Source organism: Lissotriton helveticus, chromosome 6, assembly GCF_964261635.1.
Source record: "Lissotriton helveticus chromosome 6, aLisHel1.1, whole genome shotgun sequence".
NCBI classification, from domain to species: domain Eukaryota; kingdom Metazoa; phylum Chordata; class Amphibia; order Caudata; family Salamandridae; genus Lissotriton; species Lissotriton helveticus.
The window spans coordinates 632,669,561-632,686,563 of record NC_136067.1 but is presented as its reverse complement, the minus strand read 5'-3'; positions in this window follow the sequence as shown (position 1 = coordinate 632,686,563).

The following is a 17,003-nucleotide window of genomic DNA, read 5'->3' as shown; positions in this document are numbered from 1 at the left end:
CCACCTTTGGGCCTGCGCTGGCGCAGTTTTGACTGCCTAGTGCCAACAAAGGCCCCATTGCAACATGATGGAAGGCTGCCTGTGTTGCATGCAGGATTGTTTTTACGCAGGAAGGGACACCATCCTGCACAAAAACAATTGTGAGAGGCATATTCCTCTCTCAAGGTGCACTGCAGAATTCAGCATACATAGAAAGGGGAAGTAAAAGGGGGAAATAAAGGAATTTCTCTGTGTTACTCCTCCCCTGAGAAGGCCTATCTTTTGACGTATTCCCTGGTCTACCAATTTTAGTAAATCTCGGAATGTGTCAAGAACCATGGGAGTTGTGTGGCAATGCCTATGGAATGCCTTCCCAGGGCAGAGTATCACAACACAGTGATTTTCACCGCATTGCGTTATTCCAGAGTTTTGAAGCTACTCATGGCCATGCAAGGTTGCCTTGCATGGCTTCATATAGTACATTTTGGGCTTGCATCCTGCTTGCACCACATAGCGTGGTGCAAGCGCTATGCAACCCCTTTCATAGATATGCCCCCGGTGTCTATTAACAACATTAAAAGAGAGACAGATAGACAGATGGACAGACAGACAGACAGACAGAAAGATAGATAGATAGATAGATAGGTATATAGATAGATAGATAGATAGATAGATAGATAGATAGATAGATAGATAGATAGATAGATAGATAGATAGATAGATAGATAGATAGATAGATAGATACATAGATAGATAGGTAGATAGGTAGATAGATAGATAGATAGATAGATAGATAGATAGATAGATAGATAGATAGATAGATAGATAGATAGATAGATAGATAGATAGATAGATAGATAGATAGATAGATAGATAGATAGATAGATAGATAGACTCCAAACAGGTTTAGACATATAGTGAATATTTATCTGATTAAAGCAAGACCAAACCCCAACAAATCCAATAAGTAGAAATTGAGATGAATTTATAAAGATTAAACCAAAAATAGAACTTAGAAGCCACTAGCGGTCAAAAGGTTAGTAGAGGTTGCAAGGGAACAGTGCATGTCGGGCCGACCGCGATAGAGGGCAGGCCGGCTGCAGGACGCCGACAGGTCCCACTGATAAAATACCTTGGCTGGAGCTTTTGTCAATGTTGAAAATCTACTGTGTCATCATCGAGCTGCGCCGAGAGGGTTTTGAATCGTCGTCGAGCTCCGTTGAAGTGAATGAAAAGCTAGGCCGTCGAGCCGCCTCTGCCTCATCATCGAGTTGCACAGGCTGTGGATTCTTCATCAACGAACAACCTCTGAGTCAGCATTGAAGGAGCACTACAGTGGAAATTCTCATTCAGTTGAGGCAATGCATCAGTTTTTGAGGAAATCAGCTGCAGAACCCACTGCTGCAGCCCAGGACTAGAAGGGGCAACTCAGGCATGGGTAGGACTCACAGATGGCTGAGTCCAACAGCACCAGCAGGATTGCAGTAAGTCTTGTGTGTCCCTGAGACTTCAGAAAACAGGAGGTAAGACAGCAAACCCTTGGAGTCACTCTGGGTTCAAGTGTAAAGGTCCAGTCCTTGTCCTACCCAATTGTTCCCCAGTGTTCCAGTAACCAATGTTTTCTTACAGCGCTAATCCCATAGCTCAAATCTGTAGCCCTTTAGCCTGCTATATTAGGGACTCTGTGATGGGCTTTTATTGCTAAGGCAATGACACCCAGCTAATTTTCCACTGCACACTTACCCCAAGTTCTCACCCTGCATGGGTTCACCACTGTCAGACCAACATTCTTTCTAGGATATGTCTTAAACAACTTAAATTAACTTCAGGCAAGATAGAGATTTCAATATTTGGCAATAGCCTGATACCATGGCTCATTTTGGCCTGCCAGTATGGGCCCTTCACCAACTCCAGTTTCTCAAGCTAGGAAAATTAGTGCTATTTTCGACAAAAAAACTATCTTTCCAACCCTATATTTCAAAGATGACTCAAAACTGCTTCTTTCACCTCAAAACCTTGAAAAAGAAAAGATCCTTCACGCCGTACCTCACAACTGCCATACACCTGTATTGTCTTTCATTTCATTGTGACTGAACCACTGCAAATCAGCCTACTGCAAAGCAACCCCCCTACTAATTAAAAAAATTAATAAAAAAAGGCCCGTGCCCCGGGGGATGGGGTTCCCGGGGCAGAGTATGGCCCTGGAGATACCAATACCAGTTAGAACAACCTATTCAGTAATTCCGAAATCTACATACCTTCACCAACAGTTCTATATAGCCACTCATACATGTACTCACTCATATGTACTCATACACCTATACATCCTGTTACACACTGACTCTCATCCATAGACTTACTCACACACATACTCACACATGCAAATAAACTATCAAACATCCATTTATTTGCATATACAGCTATACACACACCACTACACTTACTTTTACAGAAACATACACATACTTACTCTCTTAAACAATCACTTATAGAAACACATACTTATTTATTCAGGAACTCGTCCAATCTCTCACTCTCACATACAATCACTTATATACATCAATACTCACATATACTAGATTAAAACATATGTATTACTCATAAAGATACTATTGAGACAGTCATTCCCTCACTAACACACCCATACACACACTCATCCACCCATAAAGTCCTGCACACATGATGTCTTCAAAACACATACAAACAGTGAGTCACTCATTCATGCATCTATACGCTAAGTAATATCCCCCACCAAACCATACAAACACTCATACTGATACTCAAAAAACAACTAATAACCCATATAGACACTATTGTAGCTACTCACCAACCCATGCAGCCACTTATAGACAAAGTGAGCCACTGATACAGATATTTATATATTTAAACATTACTCGCTAATACATGTATTCACTAAGATACACTTTAAGTCAGTTACGCAAACATTTTTACAAAAAAAATCCATTCAGACACTTATTTACACATTTGTTCTTCCATCGACCTTTAGATATACATATATAAAAAATATTTATTTTTCAGAAAGACACACATTCACTGGATGATGTCATCAGTGATGTCCTTTGAGATGTCATGAGTGATGTCATGAGTGATGTCACTGACCATGTCATGAGTGATGTAATATGTGACGTCATCAGCAGTGCATTGCGGGCGCGCGAGTTATAGTTAGCTGAACTAACTATAACGGGGGCATTTTATGGTTTTGTATGAGTGAAATGTCCAGCTAACTATAACATGTGTGAAACCTATAGTTTTTTCAATGAATATATATATACATTTATATATATATATATATATATATATATATATATATATATATATATATATATATATATATATATATATATGTAAGCTCCCTTTCACACCAAAAAACGAGTCACTCTCAAAGCGGGTGCTTCAGACCGCGTTGGTGTCCGCAGTTAAACATGACAGCTCCAAGATCCCAAAAGATGCCCAGCCGGGTTACTCAGGAAAAATAGCACTCTCAAGCACGGCAGTTGCTATTAGCAGGGGGTAGATTTATTCAGATAGACGCGTTTCGGGAGAGAACTCCCCTCGTCAGTATTTACATCTGAGAAACTGAATACTGTGCCCTTATCTATGTTTGTCATTATAGTAGACATAAACGAAGGACTAGGCAAAGCGCGTCGTAAGCGCCATCTTTAAATGTGCAAATACAATGATTTCAAAACATTGCTAGCAAATACATCACACCATCAATTAAGCCGTGTATCGGCACAATCATCATCTTGGTAATCATCCACATCGCTTCTAAATCAGGAGACCATTTGTATCCGAATAATGTGGCTAAGATGACTAAAACACAACTCCAGCCCAAGAATCAAGTCATAAGTAGGACATAAAACATCAGGCAAATTTCGCCGTGGATCGGCAATGGCAGCCCCTTAGGCCTGCAAGACTTAAGGTGCAACAAAAAATTCAGCAATGTATGTTACATCTGTCAACAAAAATAACATCTTCAACTCCCGAAACGCGTCTATCTGAATAAATCTACCCCCTGCTAATAGCAACTGCCGTGCTTGTGAGTGCTATTTTTCCTGAGTAACCCGGCTGGGCATCTTTTGGGATCTTGGAGCTGTCATGTTTAACTGCGGACACCAACGCGGTCTGAAGCACCCGCTTTGAGAGTGACTCGTTTTTTGGTGTGAAGGGGAGCTTACATAGTGATATAACGAGTGCACCACCGCTAACGGAGTGTGTAAACAAAGGAGCGAGGACATATCCTTTCACACTCCGGATTGACAGACGAAGGGATCGCGTCTTGCCGGCTATCTTTCAGAGCGGTAAGCCTGCTTTTTGATTACGCGACCCTAAAGTACTTTCATATTTTGTTTTAAGCGGTTAAGCGAGAGCCGGCAGTTGTTGGAAAGCGGGGGTGTGAGTTGGACTTTGGGATCAGATACCACTCCAACTGAACCACTGAATCATGTTTAATATGTCTGAACGACGGGACGCAGCTGTTGACATCTTCAAAAATAAACACCCGGATGTCTCCAAGCCACCACCGACTAATACCATGACAATTCCGAGCGCTCTAACTTCCCAGTTTCACAAGTTGGAAAAATTATACGAACGCGAACTTCGCAAGTGGTGGGAGGGTACCTCATTGCAGGGCTATATTGAGGTGCAGAGGGTCCCTCGAGGATTGAGAATTTTTACTGTCCCTGCTTATGAGAACCCAGACCCCCTCCTGCTAGAAACTTGGGCTATTCATATAGCCAAATCATGCAAGGGCATGTTAGAAATGTTAGTCCAATTTGCATGGAGTGATCGCGACAAAACAATCAAGGAAATTGAAGAATTGGAGAGTTCTATTGCACAGAACACCAATAAGGAGGAACAAGATCTCCTCAGAGCGAGTATGAAGAAGAGACTCCAGAAATATGAAACCAAAATCAAACTAAGAAAACAAGAAAAATTTGACCGTGACGAACGGGATTATGCTATGGGAAGAGTGCTGACATTTTCAAAGAAATACGATCAACCACGAAAAGAAGTTGCTAGAAAAGATCAAATGCCAAATGTGACCGGAGAAGCCAGAGTGGAAACATCGGACTCTGATGTCACTGCTAGTGAATTATCTGGGGACGAAACAACAGGCATGGCAACTGCTCCTGAACCCCTGCCAAAGAAGACCCCTTTTCAGCAGGAGTTCAAGGTCATCCGAGAAAGCTGGCTAAGAGACGGCAAGAACAAACCCCCAGAAGCGGGAGACAAACCCGACGAGGGGGCTGGAAAGGGAAGAGGCAGAGGCAATACCCACAACAAACCAACTGTGAGGGTTACCAGGAGCCAAAGAAGGGGAAGTTGGTAGGCACCTCAGAACAACTTACCATTATGAATTTATCAGAGAGACATCTAACTCCAGCAGAAGAGTCTGTTCTAAAGTTAGGACTGACATTCTGTCCAAACAAAAGTATGGAGTATACACAGACCCGTATTGATCTGTTTAAATTCGTCCGGAAGATGAAATTGCATAAGTTCCATAAAACTAAACCCACGGTTCAAGAAGTCAAGCATCTGAGACAGAGTAAAAGGGATACGGACCTTCTAACCGTGAATGATCTCACTGCCTGTGAAGTCTTACATAATTTGAGGCAAGAGTGTAATATGGAAACTGAGACAACAGACAATACCCTCACTCAGAAACTGGCTAATGTTGACATCGATCAGACCGCACCTAAGAGCAATTTCAAGTTGGCTTCTAAATTTGTTCCGCAGACTGCGGTGGATTCGATTGACATTTTCTCCGAAGTGGTCACCAGGGATCTGATGGCCATGAGAACTACACAAGGGAACCGAAGAACACAATTCAATACCACCAAGGAACAACAATTAGCCATTAAGACCATCATGGATGATAAAACTATTGTACGCAAACCCTCTGACAAGGGAGGCAACGTTGTCATCATGTCCAGGCCCAAATATGTGGCTGAGGCTATGCGTCAATTGCAGGACGCTTCCTGCTATGCCGTAATAAAGAAACAAGATTATCTATCCAGTATTAATGATCTTCATGTTTTACTCAAGAAATGGCTTGACAAACAGATGCTAGATCTGGAGGAATATCTTTTTCTCAAAACTACCAACCCCACGTTACCTTGTTTTTACCACCTTCCCAAGGTCCACAAGGACATCAATGACCCCCCTGGGGGACCTATAATCTCCTCTATGGGAGGACTGACGGAGAACCTCTCCAAATTCTTAGACCACTATCTATTCAGTTTTGTGCTGTCTTTGAGATCATATATCAGAGATACCACAGACTTTATAGAGAAGGTGGAACTCGTGGACTGGCAACCATCCTATATACTGATTACACTGGACATAACAAGCTTGTATACTTGTATAGATCATGACCAGGGCCTCCATGCTATAGAGTACTTCCTCAACAAGAGAGAGCCTAAATATGCAGTGCATAACAGGATGCTACTAGAACTAATTGCATTTTGTTTGCATAATAATATTTTTCTCTTCCAGGACACTATGTACCGCCAACTGACTGGTACGGCCATGGGCTCCTGCTTCACCCCCAGCTACGCGAATTTATTCGTGGGCTGGTGGGAGGAGCAGGTAGCGTGGGCCCCCAGACTTTCCACCTGGAACACCAAGGTGGTGTTATGGAGCAGGTACATTGACGACCTGTTCCTAGTGTGGAATGGATCGATTGAGGAAGCTAATCAGTATATTCAAATTCTCAATGATAATGAACATCATTTGAGATTCACTGCTGAAGTAAATAGGGAAAAAGTTAATTACTTGGACCTGGAAGTGAGCATCAATGATGGGCACATTTGCACTAATTTGTACCGCAAACCGACTGCAGGGAACAGCGTTTTACATGCGTCCAGTAGCCATCCCCGTAAACTGATTAACAACATTCCGTACGGGGAATTTTTGCGGCTCAAGCGCAATTGTAGCCAGAATGAGTGTTTTGAAAAAGCAGCCATGGAGTGTGTGGAGAGATTTGTGACGAGAGGATACAGTCCCCATCTTCTCAGAGAGACTCTGAATAAAGTCAGAACTATTCCTCGCTCTAGCCTTTTTGCTAAAAAACCAGCTTCTACCACAGAAGGAAAATTCCGCATGATCACATCTTATTCTGCGGATTCCTATAAATTGCGATCAGTACTGTCAAAACATTGGCATATTCTGAAATCAGATTTAATCATTGGCTCTGATATACCCAACATGCCATTAATCACGTACAGGAAGGCGAGATCATTACGTGACCAAGTAGTCCATAGCTATTTACGACCCATTGATAAGCGACAGGGTACTTTAAAGGATGCCAAAGGCTTCTTTCCTTGCGGTAAGTGCAAGGCCTGTGTATCTAGCAAAAGAACATTGAGCTATGAGGTCCCTGGCCACATTGGAGGGAAAAAGATCAGCAAATTTATGTCTTGCCACTCTGACCATGCAGTCTACTGTCTTGTATGCCCCTGCAAGATGAGATATGTAGGCAGCACGATCAATCCTGTCAAGTTGAGGGTATTAGAACATATGCGGGCCATAGCAAACAAGGATTTCACATATCCCGTGGCACGCCATTTTTCCATCAGACACAATAGTGACAGGAACCTTCTAAGGTATTTTTGTTTGGACCGAGTTGAAGAAAATCCGAGAGGGGGCAATAGATTGCTCGCATTAAGGAGACTCGAGTCCCGGTATATTTTAGACTTAGAGACTAGAGCACCCAAGGGATTGAACATGGGAGAAGAACTGGCCTCACATTTGGGTTGACAAAGATTGGTTATAGTGCATTGAAATTGTAATGAAATCATGATTTTGAGATGAATTGTATTCTTGTATTTCAGTAGTTGTGACTTGGGGTTGAAGATGTTATTTTTGTTGACAGATGTAACATACATTGCTGCATTTTTTGTTGCACCTTAAGTCTGGCAGTCCTAAGGGGCTGCCATTGCCGATCCACGGCGAGATTTGCCTGATGTTTTATGTCCTACTTATGACTTGATTCTTGGGCTGGAGTTGTGTTTTAGTCATCTTAGCCACATTATTCGGATACAAATGGTCTCCTGATTTAGAAGCGATGTGGATGATTACCAAGATGATGATTGTGCCGATACACGGCTTAATTGATGGTGTAATGTATTTGCTAGCAATGTTTTGAAATCATTGTATTTGCACATTTAAAGATGGCGCTTACGACGCGCTTTGCCTAGTCCTTCGTTTATGTCTACTATAATGACAAACATAGATAAGGGCACAGTATTCAGTTTCTCAGATGTAAATACTGACGAGGGGAGTTCTCTCCCGAAACGCGTCTATCTGAATAAATCTACCCCCTGCTAATAGCAACTGCCGTGCTTGTGAGTGCTATTTTTCCTGAGTAACCCGGCTGGGCATCTTTTGGGATCTTGGAGCTGTCATATATATATATATATATATATATATATATATATATATATATATATATATATATATATATATATATCGCTCAAAGGTACTCTCTCCCAGCCGGGAAGAAAAATAGCAGCACTCTCGGGGTTGTTTCACAGCTTCAGTTTAGCGTTTCGGGGTTCTCCCTTCTTCAGTGTGTTTACCTTATGTAAACTGAGGCGATATTTTTAACCAGCTGATTTGCACGGAGGACCTCGCCTTTTACACTTTTAGCGTTATTTAAGCTTAATCTGCCCTAAAACAAGCTGGCTTACGCACAGCTTCGTTACTGCCTTTGATTCTTCCCATAAAAAAAAAAAAAAAAAGGGAATCTTATTTCAATTGATTCATATTCATAAAAAAAAGGGAGAACTAGACAAAGAATTATTTAATTATTTATTTATTATTATACCTTTCACATCTTTATCATGTCTGACTCAGATTCAGAACATGACAATCTTTCTCTCCCCAACATTGACAATGAGGCATTTAAATCTGTAATTCATAAAGAAATGAGGTCCTGTATGTTTTCTACACTTTCTAAAGTCATAGCATCTAAGAGATCCCTTTCTCCTGAAGAGGAGGATTAATTTCAACTGGGATTTGATAAGGACAATGACCTCACTGAATTAAGGGGTAAAAAGACTTAAAAAAATATAAAAATATTGACACTACCCCTAAGAGCACTATTTCAGGTCTTAGTACCTCGGGTGTCCCTAGCGGCACAACATCTAAAGGTGTCCCCCGCGGCACAAATTATAAAGGTGTCCTCAGCGGCACAACCTATCCAAGTGCTCAGAATAATGAATTCATCTCCCATGATGATTTTAATAACTATGACTATGATGACTATAATGATACTGCCTCAGATTTCCCTGATGAATACATCCTCGATTTGGATGAAGATGACCAAGATTTTGAATCCTTTGATGATAATCTACCTTCCTCCTCAAAGGACAGCATTTTAGACCCTCTTGGTCAAGAGATGTTTTCACCTCTTAGCATTAGACATCCTAGGAGTTCTGATTGGGTTCCTTTGGACCACGTCAGCAAATTTATCACCAAATGGATCAGGAATCCCCTTGAGAGAAACACTCGCAATCTCTTACGAATGGAATGCTCAAGACCTTCTATTGAAGGCAAAGTCTGCCAAACACCCAATCTTGATCCGGAGCTGATAAAATATCTCTTCAAGCTCAGTAGGGATCCCAGGAAGGGTATGGAGAGATCCCTTAAAATCTGTCAGGACCGAGTTCTTGATATCTTAGGTCCCCTTGCTAAGATTATTGATGCCGCTGAAGATAGTCATATTAATGGCTCCACCTTGGACACCGATCTTATCCGTGGTTGGAGTCAAAGGGCACTAGTCCTTCTAGGAAACGCAAATGCCGGTCTCAACTCTGAAAGAAGAAGAGTCGTTCTTACTAAAATTAGCCCAAAGTTGAGCGACTTAGCCGATAAAGAGCCTTCTCTCAACCCGAAATGGCTACTTTTTGGTGAAGACCTAATCAAAACATTAGGTAGATATGTGTCAACCTTTACAGCCCTGGATAAAGCACATCAGAATATGAAGAAAGTCTTCAACTCCAACACTAATAACCTTTTTGGCAGGGCCGGAAGAAGGGGCCAATCTTTCGGCCGATTTAATCGTAGGCCCTACGGTAGATCCAGAGGCTTCGAGACAAGAGGCAGCTACCAATCCTCCTACCAATCCCAATTTTACCCTCCAAGAGGAAGAGGCTTCCGTTCGAGAGGTTCCAGACCAAGATGAGGACCTAACGACAACAACCCACAAAGTAAGTGCTTCAATTCCATTTTCTCCTCCCACGAAAGTGGGAGGCAGACTAAAATTCTTTCTCCAGAACTGGAAACTTATCACACTAGATCCATGGGTTCTGAACATCGTTACCGGTTTTACAATAGATTTCATAGATACCACAATTCAAGTTTCTTTCCCAAGAGTAATGTCTCTCTCCCCAGATCAAGAAGTAATTATAGATGAGTAGATTTCTTCAATGCTCCAGAAAGGCGCAATCATAGAAGTCCGTATGGAATTTCTGAGGTTTATAAGTACTCTCTTTCTTGTGGAAAAAAAAGACAAAGGTTGGAGACCCGTCATAAATCTCAGGGAACTCAACAGGTTCCTTGTTTACAGACATTTCAAGATGGAAGGTATCCATCTTCTGAGAGATCTCTTGTTAGAAGGAGACTGGTTAGTCAAACTAAATCTCAAAGACGCCTATTTTACCATCCCTATGGCCAAGGAAGATCAATCCTTCCTACAATTCATTTGGAAGAACCGACTTTATCAATTCCAAGCTCTCCCCTTCGGTCTCTCATCAGCCCCTTGGTGTTTCACCAAAATAATGAGAGTAGTTGTATCTTCTCTAAGAGAGAAGGGTATTCGTATGATTATTTACCTAGACGATATCCTTATCATGTCTCAGGACTATACTCAAATTCTTCAAGATCTCAAAACAGTTATGGATCTTCTAGAAAACCTAGGCTTTATTGTAAACAAAGAGAAGTCAATACTTTGCCCCTCAAAGTCTATGGAATTCCTAGGTTTCACTGTAGACACCTCCAATTGCCTTCTCCTTCTTTCCCTGAAGAAGATTTCCAAAATCAAAAAAGAAATAAGACATGTCATCAAACATCAAAATATTTCCTTAAGAGAACTAGCCAGACTCCTCGGTCTTCTCTCTTCCTCCATTTAAGCTATCTTTCCAGGCCCTCTAAACTACCAAGCCCTCCAAAGAATAAAAGGAAAAGCTTTGAGATCAGGTCTCTGGTACGGAGACCGTGTTTCCCTGAATCATGAATCCATTTCAGACCTAACCTGGTGGTTGGAGAATTTGGATGCTTGGAATGGCAGAGCAATATTTGGTTCAACGCCAGATTTTATTTTGGAATCAGATGCGAGCCTTCATGGCTGGGGTGCCTGTCTCCTAGATCAAAATACTGGTGGAATCTGGTCTCAAGAGGAGTCTTCTCACCATATAAACTATCTAGAACTGACTGCGGGTCTTTATGTTCTAATGAGCTTCAAACACTCTCTTCAAGGCAGATCAGTAATTCTAAAAATGGACAATATGTCCGCTGTTGCTTACATAAATCGCCTGGGTGGAACAAAGTCGGAGGACTTGTCAAATTTAGCCAAAAAACTTTGGTTCTTTTGTCTAGAACACAAAATATCTTTAAGAGCAGAATACCTTCCAGGAGAATCCAACCTTTCTGCAGATTGGACTTCCAGATTCCTCTTGGATCATTCCGATTGGAAACTCAACACCTTAGTATTCAGATCCCCCAACTATTTCTGGGGTCCCTTTCAAATAGACCTATTTGCGAGCAGACTGATTTTTCAACTAGATCCTTATTACAGCTGGATGCCCGACCCGGGTGCTCTAGCAGTCAACGCCTTTCTTCAATCATGGGTGGGAGTCAACGCTTATGCCTTCCCTCCCTTTGCCATGATCCAGAGGGTCCTCCAGAAAGTGAGACATCAACATGCCTCCATTGTCCTGATAACTCCCTTTTGGCCTTCACAAGCCTGGTTCCCAACTACTCTAGAGATGTCTTACGATCTTCCTTTCCTAATTCCATCTCTCAACAACCTTCTCACCGACATAGACGGTCAAATTCACCCTCTCGTTCAAATAGGGAAGTTGAACCTTCTTGCTTGGAGAGTGTCAGGAGATCCAATGATCTCGCAAGACTTTCATCAACAGCTTCAACTCTCCTCGGAGAATCTTGGGCTCCGGGAACACACTACAGGTATAATAACATTTGGAAAGTCTGGTTACGTTGGTGCTTGGAAAGGGACTTGGATCCCGTGGAAGCACCCATCGTTGATATAGTCAATTTTCTCGGGGAACAAATCGACAGAGGTCTAAGTTATAGATCCATCAATTGCTATAGATCGGCTATTTCTGCTGGTCATTCCCTGGTCAACAGTAAGACGGTAGGTAAAAATCCTATCATTTGTAGAATCCTTAAGAGTATCAGACTTAGAAGACCCCCCAAACCTAGATATCAATCTTTGTGGGATGTTGGATTAATTCTTGACCTTTTCTGTAATTGGCAATATAATTCACTTTTGAACAGAAAGAACCTTTCTATTAAATTAGCTACCCTACTTTGTTTAACTTCATGTCGTGGAGTTTCTGATGTTAAAGCTCTAGATATTTCTTATAGATCTTATGATATGTTTGGAGTTAAATTTGAACTACACAGAAGAACTACAACTATGTCCGATTCTATTTTTTATCCTCGTTTTGATATTTATAAAAAACTTTGTGTTGTGGATTGTATGAAACAATATGATTTGAGAATGCATGCTCTTCGCCCTTTTGGTGTTAATCAGTTGCTTATATCCTTTGTTAAACCTCATAAGGGTATTTCCTCTGCTTCTATTGCAAGATGGGTCAAAATTGTTATGAATTTTGCGGGTGTTGATCTAAATATCTTCAAACCACATTCCATCAGAGGTGCTATGGCCAGTAAGTCCTTTTGGTCAGGAGGTAAGTTGGATGATATTCTTAAAGCTGCTGATTGGTCGACTTCTAGAACTTTTGCTCATCATTATTGTAAACCAATCACTCATATGTCTGATGTTGTGTTACATGGCTACCAACATGCATAATGGTAGCCTCCGGTCTTGAAATGAAATTGGGATTCTCCTATTTACATGACTAGAGAATCTGGATTTCATTAAAGACACGGAGGTTAACATTATCCCTCCCACCCTTCCCTGGGTGGTTGATGGTTAATTTTGTACTTACTGTTTATTTCTTCTAAATATGTTTCTAAATGCAATAATAATCATGCCTTAACAATGAACATATTATAATTAATAGAATGTTTTATTTAAATTCTTTAAATTCCTTTTCAGGATTTATCTTTGTTTATATTTCTGGATTTATTTACACTTCTTTTCTTTTCAGATAACCTCTCGTGAACTCTTGTTCCTGATTCCTTCTCTACGGATCTTGGAGCTTTCACTTGTCTTTCATCTACCTTGGTTTATATGAAGTCTCATCATTGAATTTCTCATTGGGACATTTCCTTTTCTCCTTTACTCCTTCTTTAAAAGAGGCTGATTGCCTAGTGCTTACTAGAATTGTTTTGTTAAGAATGTTCCATTGGAACTATTGCTTTGTGACATATGCGGCTGTTTGGAGTTGCATTAAAAGCTATATGCATAATGTTGGCCTCCTTGTCTTTAATGAAATCCAGATTCTCTAGTCATGTAAATAGGAGAATCGCAATTTTTAACCATGAGTAACAGATATAAAAAACAATGTAGGACTACTCACCACGAGTGTTATTGGGCGCCATCTTGTAGTGTGCAAAACCCGCAATAATAAATACATATATAAACATTTCTATACAATTCTTCATCGCTATATACAGTATATACATCAATGTATTTACATTTTATGCAATCGCCCAACTTTGCGAGATTCTGTAAAATGCCAGAATTAGTTTTAAGGCACACTACTTCTAAAAATATTGCAGTGGATCGGCCAAAGGCATGGTCCCCGACCAACTCAACATGGACAGAAAACATTGTTACCTGGCATAGGTACATTGATGACGTCTTCCTTGTGTGGAGGGGGTCTGCTGAAAGTGCGAGACAATATGTAGAATGGTAAACAGTCAAAATATCGACTACAAAATATCGAATGGACATAATATCGAGTTTTAAATATAGAATGGACAAAATATCGAACGGACAGAATATAGACATCAAAAATATCGTTTTTAAGGTAAGTAATGTAATATCGAATGTTAAAAATATAGAAAGTTAAAATATCGAAGTATATAATATAGGTTATTAAAATTATCAAATTTTTAATAATATCGAATTTTCTATAGTGTTTTTTATGTTATTATATGTGTGAAAAGTGTGTATATATGTTATAATTTAATTTAATTAATGAATTGTGTTTTTTACGTTTTTGCGTAATTTAATTCTGTAGCGGGTTGTGGGTTTATAGGGGAATAGGGTGGGAAGTAATTTAATTATAATTAATTAAATATGTACATTTATTTATTGGTATTCATTTTTAATTAATTGTTAATTAATTAATATTTGGTAATTAATTACATTTTAATTGGCAATTAATTTTAATTAATTGATTAATTGCTAATTATGTTAATTTTACTAATTTATTTTCTGTAGCGGGTTGTGGGTGTATAGGGGAATAGGGTGGGAAGTAATTTAATTATAATTAATAAAATATGTAAATGTATTTATTGGCATTCATTTTTAATTAATTGTTAATGAATTTATATTTGGTCATTAATTAAATTTTAATAGGCAATTAATTTTAAGTAATTGATTAATTGCTAATTATGTTAATTTTACTAATTTACTTTCTGTAGCGGGTTGTGAGTTTATAGGGGAATTGGGTGGGAATTAATTAATTTATAATTAATTAAATATGTAAAATTATTTATTGGTATTTATTTAGAATGCATTGTTAATAAAGTTTTTTATGGGTAATTAATTACATTTGAATTGCCAATTAATTTGATTTAATTGATTAATTGCTATGTTAATTTTACTAATTTATTTTCTTTAGTGGGTTGTGGGTTTATAGGGGAATAGGGTGGGAAGTAATTTATTTATAATTAATTAAATAAATCAATGTATTTATTGTATTTAATTTGAATTAATTGTTAATTAATTTTTAAATGTTAAATTATTAATTGTTAATTTGTAAATAATTTGTATTAATAGGTAATTAATTGTAATAATTACTGTTAATTTGTAATTTCAATTGATCAATTATTATATTATATTACATTGGTAATTACTTTTAATTACTTTTTTATAGATATTAATTTATATATTTTTAAATAATATATGAAGTATTTACTCTCCCTACTGTTGCACTCTCTGGAGTGGGAATAGTAATTTTTACCCCTACGCTATCCAGCGCTTTCCCTACTGTTGCACTCTTTGGAGTTGGAATAGTAATTTTAACCTCTACGCTATCAAACGCTTTCCCTACTGTTGCACTCACTGGAGTGAGAATAGTAATTTTTACCTCTACGCTATCCAACGCTTTCCCTACTGTTGCACTCACTGGAGTGGGAATAGTAATTTTTACCCCTACGCTATCCAACGCTTTCCCTACTGTTGCACCCACTGGAGTGGGAATAGTAATTTTTACCCCTACGCTATCCAGCGCTTTCCCTACTGTTGCACTCTTTGGAGTGGGAATAGTAATTTTAACCCCTACGCTATCCAACGCTTTCCCTACTGTTGCACTCTTTGGAGTTGGAATAGTAATTTTAACCTCTACGCTATCAAACGCTTTCCCTACTGTTGCACTCACTGGAGTGAGAATAGTAATTTTTACCTCTACGCTATCCAACGCTTTCCCTACTGTTGCACTCACTGGAGTGGGAATAGTAATTTTTACCCCTACGCTATCCAACGCTTTCCCTACTGTTGCACCCACTGGAGTGGGAATAGTAATTTTTACCCCTACGCTATCCAGCGCTTTCCCTACTGTTGCACTCTTTGGAGTGGGAATAGTCATTTTAACCCCTACGCTATCCAACGCTTTCCCTACTGTTGCACTCTTTGGAGTTGGAATAGTAATTTTAACCTCTACGCTATCAAACGCTTTCCCTACTGTTGCACTCACTGGAGTGAGAATAGTAATTTTTACCTCTACGCTATCCAACGCTTTCCCTACTGTTGCACCCACTGGAGTGGGAATAGTAATTTTTACCCCTACGCTATCCAGCGCTTTCCCTACTGTTGCACTCTTTGGAGTGGGAATAGTAATTTTAACCCCTACGCTATCCAACGCTTTCCCTACTGTTAAAATCTTTGGAGTTGGAATAGTAATTTTTACCTCTACGCTATCCAACGCTTTCCCTACTGTTGCACTCACTGGAGTGAGAATAGTAATTTTTACCCCTATGCTATCCAACGCTTCCCCTACTGTTGCACTCTTTGGAGTAGGAATAGTAATTTTTTCCTCTACACTATCCAACGCTTTCCCTACTGTTGTACTCACTGGAGTGAGAATAGTAATTTTTACCCCTACGCTATCCAACGCTTTCCCCACTGTTGCACCCACTGGAGTGGGAATAGTAATTTTTACCCCTACGCTATCCAGCGCTTTCCCTACTGTTGCACTCTTTGGAGTTGGAATAGTAATTTTAACCTCTACGCTATCAAACGCTTTCCCTACTGTTGCACTCACTGGAGTGGGAATAGTAATTTTTACCCCTACGCTATCCAACGTTTTCCCTACTGTTGCACCCACTGGAGTGGGAATAGTAATTTTTACCCCTACGCTATTCAACGCTTTCCATACTGTTGCACTCTTTGAAGTGGGAATAGTAATTTTAACCTCTACGCTATCCAACGTTTTCCCTACTGTTGCACTCTTTGGAGTTTGAATAGTAATTTTTACCCCTACGCTATCCAACGCTTTCCCTACTGTAGCACTCTCTGGAGAGGGAATAGTAATTTTTACACTTCTGCTATCGTACGGTAATAATATTGGATATTATTTAATTATATTATGTTACTATATATATATATATATGTTTTAACA